The sequence below is a fragment of the Papaver somniferum genome, unplaced genomic scaffold (genome assembly GCF_003573695.1).
Source record: "Papaver somniferum cultivar HN1 unplaced genomic scaffold, ASM357369v1 unplaced-scaffold_10, whole genome shotgun sequence".
In the NCBI taxonomy this organism is placed as follows: domain Eukaryota; kingdom Viridiplantae; phylum Streptophyta; class Magnoliopsida; order Ranunculales; family Papaveraceae; genus Papaver; species Papaver somniferum.
Window position 1 is genome coordinate 13828829 of NW_020618825.1, and position 12613 is coordinate 13841441.

General features: G+C 35.2%; 1 long non-coding RNA gene across 1 annotated transcript; it reads right to left on the bottom strand.

Moving 5' to 3' along the window:
- Nucleotides 1–11684: 11684 nt before the first annotated feature.
- LOC113326556 lies at nucleotides 11685–12473 on the bottom strand. Its single transcript, XR_003348396.1, has 2 exons — nucleotides 12252–12473; nucleotides 11685–11928 (listed from the first exon to the last, which is right to left on the bottom strand). It is a non-coding gene; the product is annotated as an uncharacterized LOC113326556 (long non-coding RNA).
- Nucleotides 12474–12613: the final 140 nt, after the last annotated feature.

Consider the following 12613-nt stretch of genomic DNA (forward strand, 5'->3'; position numbering starts at 1 on the left):
GAGTATTTTCCTAATGAATTTAAATTGTTTTGTCAAGAGCATGGTTTAATTCATCAATTTACTGCACCTTATACACCTCAACAAAATGGTATTCCGAAAAGGAAAAATAGAACGTTGGTTGAGATGGTTAATGCTATGCTTATTATAGTTCTAATTTGCCTAATTCCTTGTAGGGTGAAGCTATGTTATCTGCATGCTATATTTTGAATAGAATTCCTTCGAAAAAGAAGAATGTTTCTCCCTATGAATTGTGATTTAATAGGAAACCAAATTTGAAAAGACTTAAAGTTTGGGGTTGCTTAGCATATGTTAGGAATCCTGATCCTAAAAGACCTAAGTTAGGAAATAGGGCGTATAAATGTGCTTTTGTAGGTTATTCACTTAACAGTATTACTTATAGATTTTTAATCCTTGACACTTTTGAGATTATAGAATCTGCAGATGTGGAATTTTTTGAGAAATTGAATAGGAATAGTTCCCAAATGCAACCCATAGAAAACCCATTGTTACCTAGTCTAGAATATATAGAGACTAATAACAATGATGAACATTCTGCTCCTAACATAGAACATATTTCTGAAAGTATAGAAGATATCGAACCTAGAAGAAGTAAGAGAGCAAGGAAAGCGAAAAGCTTTGGTCCAGAATGGGTACAATATCTTGTAGAAGGTAGTAAGAATGAAATTCTTAGTATGACTAGATATGTAATGCATGTTGATGATGACCCTAAAACTTATGCTGAGGAAATGAGTTCCAGAGATGCTATTTTCTGGAAAGAGTCTATCAATGATGAAAAGCATTCACTTTTGTCTAATGGTACTTGGATATATTGTGATTTACCTCCTGGCGTAAAGCCTATAGGATGTAAATGGGTATTTAAGAGAAAAATGAATGCAGACGGTTCCATTGATAAGTTCAAAGCCAGACTAGTTGCTAAGGGTTATAAACAACGACATGGAATTGACTATTTTGATACATATGCTCCTGTTGCTCGCATCTCATCTATTCGTTGTTTAATTGCACTTGCCTCTACACAAAAGTTAATTATACATCAAATGGATGTCAAAACCGCCTTTCTAAATGGTGATTTAGAAGAAGAGATATATATGGAACAACCTGAAGGTTTCATATTTCCAGGCCAAGAAAAGAAGGTTTGCAAGTTGGTAAAATCTCTTTATGGCTTGAAGTAAGCTCCCATGCAATGGCATGAGAAGTTTGACAAAGTAGCTTTGTCACATGGTTTTGTTGTAAATGATGCTGATAAATGTATCTATAGTAAGCATGGTAGTTCTGGATGTGTGATTCTCTGTTTGTACGTTGATGATATGCTTATTTTTGGATCTGACATATCTCGTGTGGAAGAAAAAAAGAAGTTTCTTAACTCTAACTTTGATATGAAGGACTTAGGGGAGGCTGATGTGATCTTGGTAATCAAAATCCTAAGAAAGGGAGATGAGTTGGTTTTAACCCAATCTCATTACATTGAGAAATTTCTCAAGAAGTATGGTCATTTTGATGACAAACCAGCCCCTACTCCTTTAGAACCTACTATAAAGTTAATGAAGAACACTGGGCGTACTCATGCACCACTTGAGTATTCTAGTATTATTGGAAGTCTTATGTATGCTATGCATTGCACAAGACCGGACATAGCTCATACCGTGGGATTGCTATGTCGTTTCTCAAGTAACCCAGGAGTTGAACACTGGAAAGCAGTTTCAAGAGTTTTGGCTTACTTGAAAGGAACCATTGACTATGGTTTGCATTATAACGGCTATTCCGCTGTATTAGAAGGATACAATGATGCTACCTGGAACAATGTAGAATCCAAATCCAAGTCGACTGGTGGATGGATATTTACATTAGAAGGTGTTGCCGTGTCTTGGAGTTCCAAGAAGCAGACCTGTATTTCTGACTCAACAATGTTGTCAGAATTGATAGCGTTAACCGATGCATGTAAGGAGGCGGAATGGCTTAGAAACTTACTTGTTGAAATCCCGTTTTGGAAGAAGCCATGTCCAGCGGTCTTTATTAATTGTGATAATCAAGCAACTATTTATAATGTCTCTAACAAGACTTATAATGGAAAGTTAAGACATGCAAGTCTTAGACATCAAATGGTAAGAAAATTACTCAAAAGAGGAGTAGTTGCAGTAAACTATATTGAAACAAGTAAGAACTTGGCAGACCCATTTACAAAAAGTCTACCAAAGGCAGTGGTTTCAATAAAGTGTAATGAAATGGGACTAAGGTCTGTGAATGAAGTTTGATCGCCCATAGCAGAAACCCAACCTATGTTTTGGAAAGGATAAACAAGGTTCAATGTGGTACCAACAAGTTATGGAGGTGATTATGGAGCACTAATACAAAACTTCTCATTTCTAATTAGTGCTGGTTTTCTGCAAGAAAACAGGATGGATGAAAATCCTTAATAAGTCTAACTTTTATCACAAGGTGTCTCGCAGAAATACCTTCGAGATTTACCTATACGAGTATGGAAATCAGGTCGTTTCCTAAGAGAAGAAGACCGTTCTCTAAATAAGACTCATGAATCCAGGATTTAAGCACATGGCCATTAATGTGCGAGCTACAGAACACATTATTCTCAGAAATCAATATGTGTTGAAATTCTGGTTTTATCATTAGGGGTACTTGGTTCAAGACTAGTTTCACCACTGAACCTCGATAAGGCTTTGAATTTCTTACACTAAGTGAAGGTTCAAATCCAAAAGATACCTATCATTTATGTATTGGTTTCAACGATGATGCTTATTTCCCAAACTAAGCGTGAACTACGTTGGCTTGATCCCACTCGGGTACGTAGGCAGTCACTTTAGTGATGCAGCCACTCTGATTTAATTTTTTTTTTTTTACTTTGTGTTTTTCTCATTTTTTGAAAATAGAGGGAAAATGTTGGATATTTTCAACGTTTTCAAGGTTTGCCGCTACACAGAGTTATACGGTGATCGACCTGACCGGTCATAGTAGAAAGGGTCTAGGAGGCAACGCCCCCTAGCAGAGTCCGAGACAGCGTCTCGTGGAATTTTTTTCTGGTTTTACTTTGTAAAACCTATAAGTTCCCATTCAAAATTGAACAGACGCGTCTCTTCCCATAAACCACCATTAATGGCTTTTGGAAGCGTCTGTTGGTGATGAAACAACACTACCAGCAGGCATGAATATCACTATAAGTAGCGAAGATGTTCTCCCATTCCAATACATCAAAAAAAAACAATTTGTTTTCTTATTCTCTAAAAAGCATCATCAGAACCTTATACAGTGTGTTTGTTGGTCGGGTCAAGGAAGTACAATCCTTGAATTCGATTACGATGTTAGGGCTTCATTGAATCCTGAAGGCATAATTCGAGAGACCGTTTGTAGTCACCAAATTTATTGGGAAAGGTCGAATTATTGTCTAAAAGAATCAAAAGAGACTTGAAGTCAGGGGTACACCATTTTCTATTTCTGTTTTCATCCTCTTGTTTAACCCAAAATTTCCAACAGATTATGACACTGAAGAAGAAGACGACGATGACTCTTTGGAAAATTCAGAAGGCACCGACGGAGACGAAGAGAACGTTGTTGAGGGTTCAGATGTACCGGAAGGAGATATAGAAAATCCATCCGAAATATCAAATGGTATGAAAACAGATGAATTAGAGACGGCTTCAAAGGTCTCAGATGCTCCCTCAGTTAAGGAAAAAGGAGTAACAGGAGTGGTCAAAAATTTAATTTCGGACTACATCATGCCTTACTATGTACGAGGTGAAATTTACTACTACATCATGTTTATCGATTAAAATTCACGAATTATCCTATATGGTTCTGACTTCCTTTTTGTCATTCCAGCCCCTCTTATCAGACGCCTATACAGCCAGAAGGTGATGCACAAAAGAGCCTCTAAATTGGTTAATTATATGGTAGAACAACTAAATGAAACAACCCGTACTGAGCAAGAAGTAATAGATTTTCTAGATAAAACTGCCATTGTCAATACAGCAATAGAGTATGGGATCACCGAGTTTGTAACTGTGTGTCTGAAAAAATTCCGCTTCCTGATTTGGTATAGTTTGAAGGATGAAACTATGATACAAATGGCAATTGGAGAACGAACCGAAAATATTTTGAATCTCATATTGGAAACTAGTGAAAATGATAAAGATGAAATAGTTTCTAGAGAAGATGACAACGGTAACAGCATCTTACATTATGCTGCAAAATTAGCTCCTGTTGTTAAACTAAATTTAGTATCTGGCGCAGCTTTACAAATGCAACGAGAGGTACAGTGGTTTAAGGTACGTAACATCCACTCTAAGAAGTAAAATTCAGATTTATCACCGTCATTTGATTTATATTAGCCTTGTTATTGTCCGATAGTTTTTTCTAAGTGATCTCTAAACTTTTTCAGGGAGTCGAAACTATTGTGCATGCACTGTATAGGTACACAAGAAATGGAGCTGGAGAAACAGCTAAGTCTGTATTCACAGAGCAGCATAAGGACTTAGTGGAGAAAGGAGAGAAGTGGATGAAAGATACGTCCGGCTCGTGCATGGTAGTTGCCACCCTTATTACTACTGTTGCTTTTGCAGCTGCGTTCACTGTCCCAGGAGGTAACATCAGTGACACTGATAGCCCTCTAAATGGTGTCCCAATTTTCTTTCCAGGGAGGACATTTGCAATATTTGCAGTAGCAGATGCTGGAGCTTTATTCTCGTCAATAACATCGGTTCTCATGTTGTTACCAATCATGACCTCTCGTTATGCTGAAGAGGATTTTTATAAATCTTTGCCACAAAAACTAATACTAGGTCTCGCAACTCTATTCATTTCTATGGCCAGCATATTGGTAGCATTTGGTGCAGCATTTACCATTGTTCTCAGGGAAAAATATAGTTGGGCTCTGATTCCTGTTGCTTCGTTTGGTTTAGTATCGGTAATCTTATTTGGGTTCCTGGAGTTTCCTTTGTTTGCTGAAATGGTAATGTCTACTTATTATCCTAGCGTATTCCGAAACAAGCAGCAATTTGTTATTTATAATAAGAAGAAAACTACGAAAGCGAAGGAGATTGAAACCAAGGAAATGGAAGCCAAGAAAGAAATTTGATCTGGCTGTTTCGATTTATAACTACAAATATTTTATCAGTGAATATCTCTTAAATTGGATAGTGTTTGTTGCTTGTGACCATCCTGTAGCTTTTTCAGACGCTCTTTTTTTTGTGTGTTGATTGTTTTTGTATCATTAATGAACGAATTTTCCCTTTGCTGGCTTTAATTAAATAACAGAACAATTAATAAATTGTAGATTTTTATTCAATAAAATAATTTTCTGTGTTCTAATTAAATTTATTGGACGACAGACAGACCGAAGGGTGAGAGTCTTTTTATGTTTCACTATGGGGGCTGAAATGTAGTTGGTGGTAACGCTTTTTTTTGGATTTGTTGAGTGTTAATGTAATGTTCAAATGTAATAGGAGTGTAAGAATATAAGTAGTAGTAGAATAGTATGGACAATAGATGTCCACATGTCATCTTATCTCTATGGTCTTATATTGACCATGTGTAGAGAGAGAAATCATGATGGAGAGAGTTTAATCAAAAAACAAAAAGAGAGTGAGTAAAAACTATTAGTTTTCCACTCCATTATCAATCAAAATTCTTCTAATCTTCATCATATATTCAACCAAATATCTAACAAATGGTATCGAGCTTAGATCTATTAGATTTGATCTTGGTGAGTGAAAGAAAATCAATTTCTATCCATTAAATCAAAAAATCAGCAACATTCAAAGTCTTCAAAAACTTGATCTAGAAAAGAAAAAACTCAATTTCTTCAATCAATCATCAACCAAATCAATGGCAAGTAGTAGCTACTCAAATCAATACATTCAACAACCTTTAGTACCACTTTTTCATGGAGAAAAATTATGATTTTTGCGCAATTAAAATGAAAACCTTGTTTATGTCTCAAGAAGTGTGGGAGATTGTTCAAGATGGGTATGATGAAATTGAAGATACTACAACTTTAGATTAAACCCAAAAGGATTTGCTTAAGGAGAGTAGGAGGAAGAATGCAAAAGCATCCATGTACATCCAACAAGGAGTTGGAGACACAATTCTACCAATAGTAATCCATTCTTATAAAGCTAAAGAAGCTTGGGATCTTCTACAACAAGAGTATGGAGGCAATAAGAAGGTAAGAGAGTTAAAATTACATTCATATATAGAAGAGATTTTGGGAATCTTAGAATGAATGAGAATGAATGTTTAAATGATTTTTCATCTAGAGTAGTTGAAGTTGTTAATAATATGATGATGTGTGGTGAGAAGATGGAGGAAAGAAGAATTTGTGAGAAGACATTGATGTGCTTGCCAGAAAAATTTGAACCCATTGTGGCGGTTTTGGAAGAGACTAAAGATTTTTCTACATTGAAGTCACAAGAACTATGGGCATCTTTGAAGGTGTACGAGCAAAGGTTGTTAAAACATTCCGAAAAGTCAATTGAGAGTGCATTTCAATCAAAATTCAACTTGGATTCAAAACATTCAGCAATAAAGAAAAATGAGTACAAGGGTGAATCAACATCAAACTTCAAAGGAAAAGGAAAATGGAAGAAAGGAGGAGCTAATTCCAACAACTATAAAAAGAGTGATTCATCTCAAGTACCAAGATGCAATTTTTGCAAGAAGAATGGTCACTTGGATAAGAATTGCTAGAACAAAGGAAAACCACAATATCGCAATTGCAAAAGGTATGGGCATTTGGAGAAAGATTGTAGATACAAAGAAGATGAAGAACAAGCCGTTAGAGCCGAAGAAAAAAAGGATAAACAAAATTTGTTTTATGCTTGTCAAAGCGCCATGGTAACTTCTAAAAGTGAAGTTTGGTTTGTGGATAGTGGTTGCACAACTCATATGTCCGGTGAAAAAAGCTTGTTTGTGGATATGGATACATCCATAAATTCTTTAGTGAAGATGGCTTATGGAAATATGGTTCAAGCTAATGGAAGAGGTACAATATGTGTGCAAACTATCAATGGAGCAAAATACATTAGAGATGCGTTACATGTTCCCTACTTGGCACAAAATTTGCTTAGTGTTGGGAAACTTGTGGAGCTTGGGTACGCCGTCCATTTTGAAGATGGATATTGCACCATTTATGAAAAGAAGCGCAACAACAAGAGACAAGTCATGAAGATTATAAAGATGGAGAAAAATAGAAGCTTTCCAATTGTGTTTGAAAAGCAAAAAAATATTGCAATGAGGATGGAAACCATTGATAAAACATGGTTATGGCATAAAAGACTTGGGCATTTGAATTTCAATAGCCTCAAGGTGCTTTCCAACAAGAACATGGTGCAAGGACTTTCACAATATATCAACCACAAGGATGGAGTGTGTGAAGCAACATCGCCAAGCATTCCTAAAAAATGTAGCATGGAGAGCGAAAGAACATCTTGGTTTGGTACATACCGACGTGTGTGGACCAATGAAGACACCAACTCATGGAGGTAATAGATACTTCATTTTATTCATTGATGACTTCACTCGTATGACTTGGGTCTACTTCATGAAACAAAAGTCCGAAGTTTTTAGCATCTTCAAGAAGTTTAAAAGCCTTGTTGAAAAGAAAAGTGGTCACTACATCAAAGTTTTGAGAAGTGATAGAGGAAAAGAGTACAACAACAAAGAGTTTGATAAATTTTGTGAAGATGAAGGCTTGGAAAGGCAAATAACCGTGGGTTATACTCCTCAAACAAAATGGTGTTTCCGAGAGAATGAACCAAACCGTGATGGAGATGGCGAAGTCCATGCTTCATGAGAAGGGTATGCCTAAAGATTTTTGGGCCGAAGCGTTAACACCGCCGTCTACTTGATGAATAGGTGTCCAACAAAAGCCGTATGGAACCAAACTCCTTTTGAAGCATGGAGTGGGAGAAGACCATCGGTAAGGCATCTCAAAGTTTTTGGTAGTGTGTGTTATTCTCATATTCCAAAGGTGAAGAGAATAAAGCTTGATGAATCAAGTGAGAAATTTATATTTCTTGGATATAGCCTCCAATCAAAAGGTTATAGGTTGTTTAGCTTGAAAAACAACACAATGATCACAGGCCGTGATGTCTTGTTCGATGAAGGTGCTTCATGGAATTGGGAAGAAGGTAAAATTGAGAAGAGAACCATTATTTTTGATGATGAACAAGAAAATTCAGCAACAAAAGAAGTTGGAGAAGCTGGAGAAGAAGGTGAAGAACTACCTCAAACACCCCAAAATGCAAGGTTTAGAGCATCTCCAAGTATGTCTCCAAGTACTAGTGCATCAACATTACCACCATCGGCACCAAGGAAAGATGAATAGGTTGAGTGAAGTGTATGAAATATGTAGCTATTGTACGATTGAACCGGAAAATTTTGAAGAAGCATCAAAAGAACCGGTATGGATAAAAGCCATGGAAGAAGAAGTTGTTGTCATTAATGATAACGACACATGGGAGAAAGTAGCAAGGCCAAGTGACAAAGAAGTTATTGGTGTGAAGTGGATCTACAAGGTGAAGTACAATGCGGATGGAACAGTTCAAAGATACAAAGCAAGGTTGGTGGCAAAGGGCTACTCACATCAACCCGGTATCGACTACAATGAAACGTTTGCACCGGTTTCTCGTCTTGACACCATTAGAGCCGTGATTGCTATGGATTCCCAAAAAGGTTGGTTACTTTATAAACTTGATGTCAAATCGGCATTTTTGAATGGAGAACTCCATGAAGAGGTCTATGTAGAACAACCACAAGGTTTTTTGGTAGAAGGAGAAGAAGATAAGGTGTACAAGTTGAAGAAAGCTTTGTATGGCCTAAATCAAGCACCAAGAGCTTGGTATAGTGAGATAGATGGATACTTCAAAAGGCAAAACTTCAACAAAAGCAAGAGTGAGCCTACACTATATGTGAAGACAAAAGGTACGTCTATTCTCATTGTTGACTTTTATGTTGATGATCTTATCTTTACGGGTAATGATGCTCATATGATTGAGAAATTCAAGAGAGAAATGTTGATGAAATATGAGATGAGTGACATGGGTTTGCTCAAGTACTTCCTTGGTATTGAAGTTCACCAAAGTGAAGATGGAGTATTCAATTCTCAAAGAAAGTATGCCGAAAAGGTGTTGAAGAAATTTGGTATGCTTGGTTGTAACCCCACATATACACCACTTGTAGTGAATGAGAAACTCGAGAAAGATAATGGAGGAAGAAAAGTTGACGAGACTTACTATAGAGGTCTTATTGGAAACTTGTTGTATCTTGCACATACAAGACCCGACATCACGTTTGCTTCAAGTATGCCTTCTAGGTTCATGAGTTCACCTAGTCATTTACATCTTGGCGCGACAAAGAGGTTGTTGAGGTACATACAAGGAACAATGAATTTTGGAATCATGTATTCTAGAAATTTGGATGTCAAATTAGTTGGCTATTGTGATAGCGACTTGGGAGGGTGTATTGATGACATGAAGAGTACATCGAGGTATGCTTTTTCTCTTGGTTCAGGAATATTTACTTGGGCATCGAAGAAGCAAGAAACCGTAGCTCTATTCACAGCGGAAGCGGAGTACATTTCGCCATCAATAGCTACATCTCATGTTGTATGGCTAAGAAGAATCATGGAAGATATTCAAGAGAAGCAAGAAGGGTGCACCGAAATTTTTTGTGACAACAAATCCGCAATTGCTATGTCCAAAAATTTAGTTGAGCATTGTAGAGCAAGGCACATCAAACTCAAGTATCACTTCATTCGAGAAGCGGTTGAAGATGCTGAGATAGAACTCAAGTATTGCAAGATGGAAGACCAATTGGCGGACATATTCACCAAGGCGCTTCCCAAAGGAAAGTTCCAAAAGTTTAGGGAATTACTTGGAGTTGTAGAACATCACATTAAGGAGGAGATTGTTGAGTGCTAATGTAATGTTCAAATGTAATAGGAGTGTAAGAATATAAGTAGTAGTAGAATTGTATAGACAATAGATGTCCACATGTCATCTTATCTCTATGGTCTTATATTGACCATGTGTAGAGAGAAAAATCATGATGGAGAGAGTTTAATCAAAAAATAAAAAGAGAGTGAGTAGAAACTATTAGTTTCCCACTCCATTATCAATCAAAATCCTTCTAATCTTCATCATAAATTCAACCAAATATCTAACAGAATAAGTCATTTTTTTTCTTCCAAAATTGGTTGGATAATCACAGAGTAATCATCCTCAACTATTGTTAAGCGCCATAAAATTGATCATACTCGAATTGATTATCAGTTATTATGAAAATCATGAAAAACCGTGGTCTAATACAATTTGCAACAGTTTTTTTATTTAATTTCATTCAATTCGATCAAATTCAAAGTCGATCGAAATTGATCAGTTTTTACAACATATTGATTGGATAATCGAAAAATTGGGGTCCAATTATCTTTAAACTCCATAGAATATAATTAACTCGATCATTTCACCATCAATTGCTTGAAATGAAACCAAAATTGACACATTGTAGCAGAAAACAAAACCGCGGGATAATAGTTAGTAACAATTACGTTGCAAAAGTCTTTCAGTTGCAAAATATATAATCTTACTAACAGCTGAATTTCTTCGTTGGACGGCATAATTTTCGTCAAAAATCAAACAAATTATATGAATCCAACATGTCTCCATAGAAAAACTTAACCTGGGTAATTTTATTATGTGGTTTTATTGATTCAGGTAAAGCTAATCATGTTTCTATCTTTTGATCCAACAATTTCATTTCATTCTTTTAATTATCATATATATATATATATATATATATATATATATATATATATATATATATATATATATATATATATATTTATTATATAATACAAAACAACATAGGATTTTTAACTTTGGACGGACGGATAACATCTTGAGAGACAAACAAGTGATCTAACCATTCCAGTCAAAGACATCTAACGGCTGTGGTGTTTGTAACCTTCTTCCATTATGGAGATATTAATAACCCGTCTTAATAAACTGAAAACGTAAATGCGCCGTTAAGAAAATAAACCGAAAAAAATGTTACAACCATGTTTCAACCATTGAAATTAAAAAAAAAAAAAAACTTTGACACATATTTGTAAAAGAAAAAAAATTAATCATCTTTTAACAACCTGCAAAATATAAACAATTATTATTTTTAAAAATAATAAAAATAATTTTCATTGTATTCATTGTGTAAAGGGAAGAATCAAAAATACAACTAATGATTTTCATTATACTCATTGTACAAATGGAACAATGAGTAATGAATATATATATATATATATATATCCAAAAAATGACTCACAAAAGATTTAACCTTACGTCGTGGGCCTAATTTGATTCTAGCAATCAAATAAGATTATTTTCATCATCCTGCAAAAAAATAAAAATAATAATAATAATAAATTACGATGTAAAACCGAAGGCACAAAGAACTTAAAAATAATTTTCTAACATCCTTATAATTTATTTCGGAATGAAACATTTGGCCAATAGACAGATGAACTGTAATGATCTACACTACAATTGGTGCTCAGAAACAGGATAAATCTCTAAGGATAGAGATAATTGAAGAATTGGGAAGGAATTAGAGGGTTAGAAGAATAATTAGACGAATTAGGTAGGGGAAAGAGAGAACAGACGATATTTTGGAGAGAAGAACAATATTTCATTTCATTACTTGATTGCCTGGATTACAACATCCACTCGGCCTAAACAGCAAAAATGCTACTCATAACACAAGTACCCATCTTACCCTTACAATAATAATAAACTTCCCTAACCACCCCTTCCTCACAACCCAGGTCTATTACATGAACCCTGTATTCTTGATCATGATCACGGCTATCTTTGCATCAGATTTTAAAGCCATGAATAATTTGATCAAAATCTGCAGCACAAACAAAAAGAAACTAAACTCAAGAAAGAAAAAAAAGAAAAAAAAGCAAAAAATCCTGATCAAGCAATTGCAAAATAGAACATCAAAAACAAAAAGAAGCTAAACTCCAAAAAAAACAAAACAAAAAAAGAAGAAACAAAAAACAAAATCAATTGATCATGATTAGCCTCTTCCAAGTAATTGAAAATAGAGATAACATTATAAAAACTAAATGGTGAAATGAACTGTCACCATATCAATTGATTCCAAGAAAAAAGAAAAATGAAACTTATGAGCTTCCATGCCATTTACACACTTACTAGAGTAAAACTTACAGATGAATGAATCTCCAAACTCATGAATGTGAATTTTGATGGTGCATGCGTTTTTCTAAAACGTTTAATATCTTCTGATGGAATCAATAAATTTTTTCTTTTTTGGTGATCCACAACACAAACAAAGATGAAAGAATCTCAAAAATGAAACCTTTTTTATTAGACCGAAAACAAATCTCCTCCTCTTTTAATTCTAATTTTTTCAATTGCTTTGGATCCTCTATTTACTCCTCCCACCATTAAGAGAGTTGCTTACCCATAAATAAGATAAAACCGTCCATGCTCTAAGGTATGCATGCAACGAAAGGGCTGCTCCTTTATGACTTATCACGTAGTAACTAATAACCTATTCCCAAAGAAAA